At 46.2% G+C, this 12,474-nt stretch overlaps 2 long non-coding RNA genes across 2 annotated transcripts; one reads left to right on the top strand and one right to left on the bottom strand.

Annotated features, from left to right (window-relative positions):
- Positions 1-4,743: 4,743 nt before the first annotated feature.
- On the bottom strand, positions 4,744-5,190 carry LOC118536332 (uncharacterized). Its single transcript, XR_004917628.2, has 2 exons — positions 5,080-5,190; positions 4,744-4,981 (listed from the first exon to the last, which is right to left on the bottom strand). It is a non-coding gene; the product is annotated as an uncharacterized LOC118536332 (long non-coding RNA).
- LOC118536331 (uncharacterized) lies at positions 4,932-11,488 on the top strand. Its single transcript, XR_004917627.2, has 3 exons — positions 4,932-5,136; positions 8,817-8,865; positions 11,032-11,488. It is a non-coding gene; the product is annotated as an uncharacterized LOC118536331 (long non-coding RNA).
- The last annotated feature ends 986 nt before the right edge of the window (positions 11,489-12,474 follow it).

Genomic DNA, 12,474 nt, shown 5'->3' with positions numbered 1-12,474 from the left:
CTGCTACTGTTTCAAATACCAGAAATGACCACGTACTTGCTGAAGTACTGTTAGTACTGTCGCAGGGTTCTTGTCTCTCCCGGTGGAAGAATGAATCTCGCAGACAAAAGGGTAAAGTGAAGCGAAAATTTATTAAGTGAAGGTGAGAACAGAAAAGGAAAGCTCTCTAGAGTGAGAGGGGTCCAGAATGGTTACCACTGAGGACTTTCATCCTCAGTCTTTTATAGAAAACTGACCAGGGAACTTGGTAAATATCATTGTCAATAACATATAAGATCAACATGTTAGATTTGTAAATATCATGAGAATATCCTGTCTATATTTAGAACCAACAGGGTGGATTTGTTAGGGTCCCTTCTCTCTGGTTATATTTACATATTTACATACAATGCCCACTTAAAGACACATTTAGGTGTAAGGGTGTTTATTCATAGTTAGTGCCTTTTAATGTAAATCTATTCCTTTCTCCAAGAGACAAATTTTTTGTTTCTTATTTTTCTCAAAAAGACGCTTATATTACTCCGGGGTGTGTAATCTATTTGTCTTCTTTGTGTGTCTTCACCAGGTCTCTCGTGATTTTTGTCTGTGAGCTCCCATGGGGGTCTCACGCAGGTGCAGGCCTCCTACACGGGGTGGTGACCAAAGGGCCTCTGTCCAGGCTCCCAAGGATTTGTTGATTCCAGGCCACCTTTCACATTAGCTTCACCGATTGTGGAAAGGGTGTGAGATTGGAGGGCCAGCGGGGGGGGGGGGGGGGGCGCTGCTCAAGATAGAGACCATTGAGGTAATTTGAGCGTTAGTTAATGAAGTGGGGAGAAGGGGATAGAAAGGCAAGGACCAACATGAGAGACTTTATAAGGGAAGGACCCACAGAGTTTATTGACTAACCAGCCCAATGCCTGTGACATCGTGAGTGCTGAATAAATGTTTGTTGAATACAGTAATGAAGGACTAAAGGGAGAGAGGGAGGGAGGACAGAGAACTCTGCTATACTGAGGTGCAGTAGGTCTTTTCAAATCTAAATTAACCTTCCCTCCACCACCACCTCTCTCCCTGCCACTGACTTGCTGAAAAAACAGGTTTAATTGCCCTGCATAGTCACCTACATCCTGGATTTGGCCAACTGTTTCCTCCTAGTATCATTTGATTCCAGCGAGTATTTGGAATTCTTGCCGTTCCTGTGTCTAGGAATCATGGTTCTGCATTCTGCCTGTGTACATCCCACCCGTGCTTGAGGACCCAGCTCCAAATCTGCTCCCCTTTTCATGAAGCCTCTCCTGATTGTTCTAGCATCAAACTTCCTCATTGCTCTCTCTCTGCTCCCTAAATGCACACCTTTGTAATTCTGTTTAAACTTTATTTCATTCTGCTTGAACTACCTTATTTTTCTGACATAGCTGTGTCTTGGAAGAGGTCCCGGGATCATTTCCTTCGGGAGCTTACCCCTTCCTTGAAACACCATGCTTTCTTGAGTCATCCGACTGTCTTCCCAAAGTATTAGACAAAAAAGCTGGCTGATGAAACTTGATTGCTAAATAGCAGTTTAAAATTCGGGCCCCAATATTGTGCTTGAAATGTAAGCATGGGTCTCACTTTCTGCCATTTATTTTTATAGGATTAGTGGGCTATCGTACCAGCACAGCCCGGGCCCTTCAAGCTGGCCTCCCTTGATATGGGCCAGGACTACACCTGACCCCATCAACAGAGAGGGCCCTCTGACTTTTTCTGCAGGGTAGCCCAAGGCAACAGGATGTGCACTGGGAGATGCATTGGGTATAGCGTGGAGACTCTGGGCTATCAAAACATGGCTTCTTCCTTCCCTTCGCTGACCACACTCCGTGCTCTACCCAGAAGGGCTGGAGATGGCACTGAAGCTTACTGGGGTTTTACTCAGACCTCGTGGGGCTGCATAAAGATCCACTCCTAGGGGCGCCTGGGTGACTCAGTCATTAAGCGTCTGCCTTCAGCTCAGGTCATGATCCCGGGGTCCCACCAGGGTCCCCCTTGCTTCTCCCTCTGCCCCTCCCCCTGCTCGTGGCACACACACTCTCTCTCTCAAATAAATAAATAAAATCTTAAAAAAAAAAAAAATCCACTCCTTTAGAGAAAAAAAGAATCTGCTTCCAGTTCCATCCCTGGAATCAGAATGTCAGTCCTAAAGCAACGTGTGTCCTGTAGCATCTGGACCATAGGCTCATTGAGCAGGGATCCTGTTTTATACGTAAGTCCCACCCTCCCCCTACATCCCAGTATCAAATAGAACAAAACTTAAGGAAAAGTTAAATTTCAAATAATTCTTATTTGGTGAATTATTTCATCAAAAAAAACATAGAGTTGACTCTTCAGTTTTAATGAAAAGTAGTTAGGTGTAGCTAATAAACAAGGAGAATTAGCACGGCTTTAACCAATTCCACTGGAAAGAGTGAAGCCAGGGGCTCCTGTAATTTTTACCTAGGATCTGGTGCAGAAATTAGAAATGCTTTCAAATCAAATATAAAGTACCAAAAGGAACAAAAATGAAAAATAACCTCTTGGTGTCCATTTTTGGAAAAGAGATATTTTTTTTAATACTAGAGATTTCCCATCAATTCTTTGCACTCATATAAAGTCAAGTCTTTCTCTATACTTAATGTCCTTAATATCTAGTGTAAATATTGCAGTCATTTCTTATATCTTCTTGATTTAAAACCTCATTTCCCATTCAAATGCAGTGCTTGGTTTAAACAGTGGCTACCTGGATACAGTTGTGAAAAACTGAGAGTTACATACACTTCCACTATTTTTAGATTCACTAATTATTAACAATTTAGCCATATTTGCTTTCTGTCTGTCTTGAATGCATACACACTATGTTTTCATATATAGATAGATATTTACATTTATATTTAAATATAAAACCCAGAAACATGAGCGAATATACTTAGGCTCTACCCAGAAGGGCTCTGTTGTCACAAATATTTTCAATGTGAAAAACAGTAAAGTGGTATTATCTATGTTTCCAGACTCTCTATATCTATCACTCTCTACATCTATCACTATAGATACATTTTCATTTTGCCTTAGCAACAGTCTACTAATGTTGGTCACATTCTCTAAATGATATCCCCACACCCTTCAGCAAGAGGGCTGAACCACTGATTCTGGTGGAAGATGAGAAATAATGTTGATAATTATGCAGGAAATAGCAAATAATATGCAGGAAATAGCAAATTCATTTCCCCTCCATTTTTTTTTTTTTTTCCAAATTTGTCCTTGTGTTCTTACAGATGGCATAAGTAACTGGCCTGGCTCTGGGGGAGCGTTCTTCCAATCTGAAGCAGCTTCCAGGTGAATATGAGATCAGAGCCGGAAGAGCCTACCATATACTCCAACCCTATTCCCCAGATGAAGAAACCAAAGCACAGATTAGTCAATGTATGCACCCAAGGTCACTTAGCTAGCTCTTGTTTGCAACCAGAATTCCCTTTGGACATCCCCCATCCATGAGGACAGTCCCTATCTTTGGTCCACCAGTCCTGCCAGATAGGGAGGCCCTGCCACCCATGAGATTTAGAAAACATTCTTCCCAGGATGTCACAGCATCTTCCAGACACTCCTTCCCAAGAAGAGCATCTGCCTGCTGCAGCAAATGTCTGCCTGCGACCTCACCGCTCCACTTGCTAGGACGGGGTCGCCCCGGCAGTTGGGGGTAGCCTTGTGCTTTCCACCCTTCGAGGTCAACCTTCACCTGCCAGCCATCGGGGCAACACGCAGCCATCTTCCAGTCCGGCTCCCACGTTCTCGCTCTCCATCACTCCCTCTGCACCTCTCCCCGTCCCCTATCCCCACAATGCCTTTTCCCTCGGGTGGCCAGGCAGCGGGGACCTCTACCGCCACATGAGCGGTAACTGCTAAAGCTGCCTGCAATGGACCCCCATCCTTTTATTTATTTATTTTTTCTTTTTCTTTTTACTTTAAGCACTTGGAAAGTGTTCTGGAGTTGTTCCTGCTACAGCAGCCGTGACCCAGCGGCAGAGGCCCGTCTGCTCCGAGACCGGCCTCCCTGCCTCCTTCCAGCCCCATATCGCGGCTGCACACGGAGGGCCTCGCTCCCCTCACAGGGCAAGACAGCACAGCAGAAGAAGACCACTTAAAAAAAGAGAGAGAGGGAGAGAGAAATGCTCCATTCAACATCTCCCTTGTTACCGAAGGGCACTACGGGCCCGCAGTGCTGGCTGCCCTCGCGATTTTAATTAGCGCTGCCCGAGTCAGGAAATACCAATACAGAATGCCCGGTTGAGTTTGCCTTTTGGGTAAACAACAAATACTGTACTATTTAAGTATGCCCCGTGCAATATTTGGGACCTATTTCTACTAAGATATTATTGTTTACCTGAAATTCCGATTCAACTGGGTGACCTGGAGTTTACCTAGCCTCCCTATTTTAATATTCAAAGAAAATGATCTGAAAATGTTCCCAGGCAAGATAGGGTCTGCAGTTCCGGCAAGGGGGCGGGGGCGGGGGGAGCAGATGTTGCTGAGATCCCCCGGCTGCAGCAGAGCCCTGAGTAGGTTAGGCATTAAGCCCTGCCACCCGGGCCTACTACGGAAGCGCTTCCTTCGAAGCCTCGGCGATGACTGACAGTAAAAATGGAAATTCCCTCACATGCAGATCCAGGGGGCACAAAAAACGAGAACATCAAGTCCTGCCTGCAGTTACCGAGGGGAGGGGAAAAAAGCAAGCAACAAGAAACCCACAAAATAAACGGTGACAAAACCAAATAATTGCAAAAGTGTTTCTTTGCACAGAAGCAAAGAGTTACTCGTAACAGGGAGAGTGGGTTCTGTAAAAGCTCGCCATTTCCGAAAGGACAGCCTCCCGGGATCCTTGCATTCGGGAGGGTCCGCCACGAGCGGTCACACCACGCACACACTCCTGTCCGCATGGCGTCGAACGCAGCAGCTTTCCCTCTGGCTGACGCGGCAGGCTGCGACCGACGACCTGCAGTTGAGTCCGCGGCACACTTACAATCAATTCCGTCAGCGCTCCTCGGACTTGCTAACTGGGCGCGCACATGCGCAGAAGCAGGCTTGTCTTACCGGGACCCTCGAAGGAATGGCTCTGACGCGCAGAATGCTGTCCAGGCGGGCTCCCGCGTGAGGAGAGGGTGTGCGGGATGAGGGAGGAGGGAGGTGTGCGGGATGAGGGAGGAGGGGGTGTGGGGGTGAGGGAGGAGGGAGTGTGGGGGGCGAGGGAGGAGAGGGTGTGGGGGGCGAGGGAGGAGAGGGTGTGGGGAGCGAGGGAGGAGAGGGTGTGGGGGGCGAGGGAGGAGAGGGTGTGGGGGGCGAGGGAGGAGGGGGTGTGGGGGTGAGGGAGGAGGGCGTGTGGGGGGTGAGGGAGGAGGGGGTGGGACCCCCGACCCACACAGTCCTGCTCTCCGACGGCTTAAAATCCAGAGCGAAAGACTGAAAGACGAGCTTCCTCCACCAGAAGTGCCAACCTGTGCCGCCCTGAGAAATCAATTCGGAGTTTGGGGAGGCGCGGAGGTGGCCAGGGGGCAGGGATCAGAAGCTAGGGAGGGAGGCGGTAAGGTCTGGAGGCGTGCAGAAAGAATCGCGATGTATTGCTTAAAGCACATATCGAAATAAATAATGTTACATCGAATTCAAAAGTACAAGATGAAATGGGCCACTGCTGACTCGGGTCAGCAGAGGAAAAATCAGTTTTCGAATTCATGAACAAGATTCGATTTACATTTAGTTAAGAGGGCCCGACCATTTCCGGCGGTGTAAATCTAGAGATGGAAGCGGGTGGAAATCTTGTCCTTGAGTGCGTAATGTTATAAACTGCACGGTGGGAGCAAAACTCAGCACACTGGAGGAAATGCTAATGTACATTTCTTTGTCTATGAATAAGATTACCACCCCACATGAAAGGTTTCTTTTTAAAAAATGTGAATCCTGACCCAGAAGTGAACGCACTCATTACTCTTTTGTTATTTTCCGTGAAAACATCGCTGGGACAGGCTGCGTTCCCATGCAGCATCCAGGTCCCGTCACCACCCCCTAAAACCTCCCAACTCCGCTCCCTCCGTGGCGCCGAGCCCCCCTGTACCGCCTTTGCTGCACCCCCTCCCCAAGCCCGCGTACGTCACTGGTCAGAACTCGCCAAGCGCGGCCCCGCCACTGGGCCTTCTCGTGCGCCATTTCCTCTGCGCAGGGGGCTGCTGGGTGTGGTTCTGGCGGGGCCACCGGGCTCCTGACCGTGGGTGCTTCTTGCGGTCAAGACCTCAGCTCGCATCTCCCCCCTCACCGCGGGGCCTGCGCATCTCATCCTGTCTAAAGTAGCATACCCCATGCAAAGCATTCTTTAGCACATTTTGGTGTTGTCTTCATACCTCCTAGAATTATCTACAAAATTGTCATTTCAGTGTCTGTCTTCCCAGTAAAGGCAAACATCTTTTTTTTCCTTTTTTTTAAATTTTTATTTAAATTCCTGTGAGTTAACATACTGTGTAATATTAGTTTCAGGTGTAGAATTTAGTGATTCAACATGACATACATCACCTGGTGCTCATCACAAGTGCCCTCCTTAATCCCCATCACCTGTTTCACCCATCCCCTCCCCACCCACCTCCCCTCTGGTGACCAGCAGTGTATTCTCTACAATTAAGAGTCTGTTTCTTGGTTTGCCTCTCTCTCTCTTTTTCCCCCTTTGCTCATTTGTTTTGTTTTTTATTTTTTATTTTATATGTATATATATATGTATATATTTTAAATTTAAATTCTAGTTAGTTGACATACAGTTCAATATTGGTTTCAGGAGTAGAGTTCAGTGGTTCATCATTTATATATAACGCCCGGTGCTCATTATAACAAGTGCCCTCCTTAATGCCATCGCCCATCCATCCCATCCCCCTCCCACCTCCCTCCATCAACCCTCAGTTTGTTCTCTATAGTTAAGGGACATGATTTGCTTCCCCCTCTCTCTCTTTTCCCCCCTCCTGAATGTTCATCCATTTTGTTTCTTAAATTCCCTATATTAATGAAATCATATGATATTTCTTTCTCTGATTGACTTATTTTGCTTAGCACAATACTCTAGCTGCATTCACATCATTGCCAAAGGCAAGATTTCATTCTTTTTGATGGCTGAGTAGTATTCCATTGTATATATACATGCCCCATCTTCTTTATCCATTCATCAGTCAATGGGCATTTGGGCTCTTTCCAGAGTTTGGCTATTGTTGATAATGCTGCTATAAACATCGGGGTGCATGTACCCCTTTGAATGTGTGTTTTTGTATCCTTTGGGGAAATACCTAGGAGTGCAATTGCTAGATCATAGGGTAGTTCTATTTTTAGCTTTTTGCTCTATACCACTATACTGTCCTCCAGAGTGACTGCACCAGTTTGCATTCCCACAACAGTGCAAGAGGGTTCGCCTTTCTCTGCATCCTCACCAATACCTCTTCTCTCCTGTGTTGTTAATTTTAGCCATTCTGACCTATGGGAGGTGGTATCTCATCATGGTTTTGACTTGTATTTCTAAGTGCAAAGATCTCATTTGTCTTGGTCACTATAGCATCCCCTGGGCCAGGGACAGTACTTGGCACAGAGTAGGTGCTCAGTGAACATTTGTTGGTTGAAAAATACATTTCAACTCCAGATAAACCAGGATTAGTGCTTTTCAACATCCTTACATTAGAAAAGACACACATATTAATGGTGAGAACCAGGTCCCACACTGTACCATCAGAAACAACGAAAGAAAAATGCATTCAGTCTCTCCTAATAATGACTGTATGTGATTTATTGGGAAGAATTCCCATGTTCTACAAAATTTTTAAATTAGAAGAGGAGTACCTCGGTGGCTCAGTCAGTTAAGCGTCCAACTCTTGATTTCAACTCAGGGCTTGATCTTGGGGTTGTGAGTTCGAGCCCTGTGTTGGGCTCCATGCTGGGCGTGGAGCCTACTTAAAAAAATAAATACATAAAAATAATAAAATAAGGAGAAGAATGTTTACTATTCCTGACTTCCAGTCTTTTTCTTCACTTAAAATATTTTCATAAAATTTCAATAGATGGAGCTACCAAGAACTGCCTCTCTGACAATTTTCACCACTGGAAAGATGGTTACTTTTACCCAACTTTATTATTATTGTTATTATTTGAGAGAGAGAGAGCACAAATATGCGTGTGCATGAGGTGGGGCAGAGGAAGGGGGAGAGAGAGAATCTTAAGAAGCAGACTCCACGCCCAGCGCAAGCCCAACGGGGGGCACGATCTCATGACCCTGAGATCATGACCTGAGCTGAAACCAAGAGTCAGACGTTTAACCGACTGAGCCACCCAGGCACCCTACCCAACTTTTATATGCTTTGGAGAAAGGAAACCCACCTCTAAGTGTATCTTAAAAGGCGCTGGGTAAGGATTCCTAGGGTTTCTGGGTCCCTGGTGGTAGCTATACTTACCTCTCATCTCTTCAGTTTGACATATCTTCCTTGGCCTCTTTCAGTGCTTTAGCCAAAGTCCTGTACTGGGCCTGGCTTTGCCCCCATGCTAGGATACCACCTCGGTTTCCATATGGCCCATGTGCCCAAGTGACACTCATCAATGGAAGCCTTTTATCATAATCCTCTTTGTTCTTATCAAAGAGTATATCTTGAGTTTCAACACTCTTTAGGGGCAAGGAGCAGGTTTATAGAATTCTCTTAGTACAACACCTCTGTCTATAGGACAGGGACAATGAGTACAGTCAGCCCACCGAGAGCCTCCCTGCATCTAATTATGTGACTTTTTAAATCTCTCTTGTTATCTTAAAAAATCTCTTATAGGGTGTGCACCCAAACCTGGCATAGATGAATCATCTTGAGAACTTTAAAGGTAAGGACAGCTAATAGTTTCACCTTCCTCCCGCTACTCTGTCAGAGCTCCTATGAAAGCACAAATTAGATTATCTGGAGCCAGGAAGCCAATAAATAGCTGGGTGTTTCTGGAAACAGTTAGCCACCTGACTTTACACATGTTTAGGCTCCAGAGCTGCCTACAATAGGAAAAGAGGAAACTGCTACAAATCACCACTCTTCCTACCTCCAAATTCTTCACTGGGCCTTCCTTGGTGCCCATAAGAAAAGCTGGGGACAGGGTGGTGAGAATGGTGTAGGTCATGGCCAGGGAACACGGAGTTTAGGGAGGCACCTCTCTTAGAGCAAGCCTGCTCTTTGTCTGGGGCGAGAGGTGACCTCATCCCTCAGGCTGTTCCCTGCAAACCCCGCCCTGAGAAGTGGCCAGGAAAGGGGGCAAGAACCTTTGCTCGCATTCTTAGCACACCCAGGAAGAACATGGTGGGTCGCCTCTCCCAACGAGGTCGAGAACCAGTCTCAGAGGACCCGGCCCAGGGAGTTCCTCCACTGAATGGAGAAGATCCTTCTCTGCTCATCATGCCTAGGCCACAGGCTTGCTGTTGAGGATGGGAGGATCTGAAATAGTGGAAGTGAAAAGTTGGAACCTGCCCCCGCTGGTCTGAGGGACCATAGGAGGCAATGAGAGAGGAAGTAGGAAGGCAGGAAGGAGATGTGCTTCCTCAATATGGAGGATGATGAGACCAGGGTCCCCCAGTACGGGTGAGATGAGCCCAGGGAGATGCTGAGGGCATCAGTCAGACTCTGGGAGGGGGATCACCTCAGACACCCCCCTTCCCCCACAGAGCTGGGGCCACCCAGAGCCAAGAAGCAGACTCAGCCATGCAGCATGGTTAGGAGATGGGGAGCTGGAAGTTAGCTTCCCAGAGCGGCTCTTCGTACCACTGTGGTGTGGCTCAGACCCAGCCAGTCCCGCCATGACCCAGAAGAGGTGTACTGGACCTAATGTTTGTGCCTCCCCGGCCTCCTTGGGCCACGTCCTCCTGGACCCAGTCATGGGGACCCTCCTCAGCCTCTGCCACAAGCTAGCAGCACATCATTGCCTGTAAGCCTCACTGTCTTCATCCATGTCATAGGGATAAGAACAGCACCTATCCCATTGGCTTATAGAACCACTTTGTGCCTCAGTTTCCTTATCTGCAGGATGAAGATAATAATATTACCCATTTCTGCCCCCACCATTTGATAGAGCTGTAATTGACATCCAGACTGTATAAGTTTATGGTGCACAGCATAATGACTTGACATACATATATTGTGAAATGATTATCACAATAACTTCAGTTAGCATCTATCATCTCATATAATGTCACTTATTTCAAATGATTGCTGTAAGGATTAAATGGGTTGTAATCTTTTAACGTGGTTTAGCCCTTAAAACAGTGTCTGGTGCTAATAAGTACCATATAAAAGTTTATTGTTGTTACTCTATTTTCAAGTTAGAGTTGCTTCATCAAAGTTTCTTCGTGAAGCCCAGGACTTAGGAAATGAATATATTTAAGCGTCACAGAATTGTAGCCTTTTAGAATTGAAACAGATTTTTAAAAAATTAATCTAGTCCAAACCTTTTGCATTATAAATGGTAAAAACAGGCTCAGAGTAGCATAGCATACCCGAGATCGGCCAGCCCGTAACGGCAGGGCTGGGACTAGACTCCTGTCCAGAGCTCTTTCCAACATGCCGCACTGCTGCACACTGACTGAATACAGACCATGTGCCAATGGCCTTCATTAAGCCAGAGCCTTTGCTACGACAGTCAAGCTTGGGTCCACAAAGCAACACAGAAGCTTAATGGCAGAATTTGGAGCTTACCCCCAATACCACCACCATCCCCCATCTTTGGCTTGGGAATGCCTATTGAAACCTGATTCTTTAATCCCATAATATGAAGAGATGTTCCAGAGCTCCCCCTTGGGCCTCCACCCTTCGGCCAGAATTCCAGGCATTATATAGGAAAGTTCTTCTGATTCTTCCTAAATGAACTCTCTCTGTACCACCCCTTAATTCTCCCTAAGAAGTCTCTTGCCCAGGGAGAGTTTATGTAATATTCTGCTAAGGTCAAAGCACAGTTCTTTTTGGCAGCTGGATGTTAATTAGTCATTGATCTTCGAACTCTGCTTTTTTTCAGGCTGCTGGGCTGCAACAATGAAAAACAATTGTCTCTTAGAGTGCTTTCTGCAAAACCCCTCATTCATCGTTTCCTCCCCTTTGCCACTGTCATCTCCCCAGTGCGGGCCCTTTTGACATCTTGGTGATTTAGAAGGGGTGCTAGAGTGCATCGGTGAGAAGGGTAGTCTGCAGTGAGCCTGGGTTCGAGCCCTGGCTCTGCCACTCACGTGCAGGCGAGCACTCCTGGGGAAGCTGCCTAACCCCCCTAAGCCCACTTGTGCTAGAGCTGCCTCCAGTTGGCACGTGCGAACAGACTTGGTGCATCTTTTCCCAGCTCAGTGTTCGGTGACTTCCTGCTGGCAGCTTGACATTGGGCATGGTGCTGTTTTACACCAGGGACATTGACAAATGCTACAGATTAGCATCCTCCTCCCTCCCCAAGATGCTTGTTAAACATTGACCAGCACGTCTCTGCCTCTGAGCCTTCGTTTCTTCATCCATGTAGTGGCGACGACAATAGGATTTACCCCATGGGGCTCTTGTGAGAGTTAAATGAGATCATGTATAAGAACACTGTGCAGATCTTGCAGGTTCGATTCCAGATTGCCACAAGAGAGCCAACATCATGATAGAGCAAGTCAAATGAACTTTTTGGGTTCCCAATGCACATAAAAGTTATGTTTACATGATACTGTAGTCTATTAAGTGTTCAATAACATTATGTCTAAAAACAATGTACATACGTTAATTTAAAAATATTGCTAAAAACTGCTAAACCTCATCTTAGCCTTTAGCAAATCATAATCTTTTTGCTGGTGGAGGGTCTTGACTAGATATTGAAGGTTGCTGACAGATCGGGGTGGGTATGGGCAGTTTCTTAAAATAAGACAACAATGAAGCCTGCCACATCTATTGTCTTCCTTTCACAAACGATTTCTCTATAGCACGTGATGCTGTTTGATAGCATCTTATCCACAGTAGAACATCTGTCCAAATTGGAGTCCATCCTCTCAAACCCCGCTGCTGCTTTATCAACTAAGTTTAGGTAAAATTCTACATCTGTCGTTGTCATTTTAACAATCTTCACAGCATCTTCCCCAGGAGTAGTTTCCATGTCAAGAAACCACTTTCTTTGCTCATCATGAGAAGCAACCCTTCATCTCTTCAGGTCAGATCATGAGCTTGCAGTCATCCAGTCATCTTTAGGCTCCACTTCTCATTCTAGTTCTCTTGTGATTTCCACCACACCTGCAGTTCCTCCCTCTGCTGAAGTCTGGAACCCCTCAAAGTCCTGCATGAGGGTTGGAATGCACTTCTCCCAAACTCCTATTCATGTTGCTATTTGGAAATCTTCCCATGAATCATGAATGTTCCTAATGGCATCTTGAATGGTGAATCCTTTCCAGAAGGTTTTCAAATTTACTTTGCCTGGCTCCCTCAGAGAAATCATAGTTTATGGCCA

The sequence above is a fragment of the Halichoerus grypus genome, chromosome 3, assembly GCF_964656455.1.
Source record: "Halichoerus grypus chromosome 3, mHalGry1.hap1.1, whole genome shotgun sequence".
Taxonomy (NCBI): Eukaryota; Metazoa; Chordata; class Mammalia; order Carnivora; family Phocidae; genus Halichoerus; species Halichoerus grypus.
Note: the sequence above shows the minus strand (reverse complement) of the source record. Positions and strands in the feature narration are given on the sequence as shown.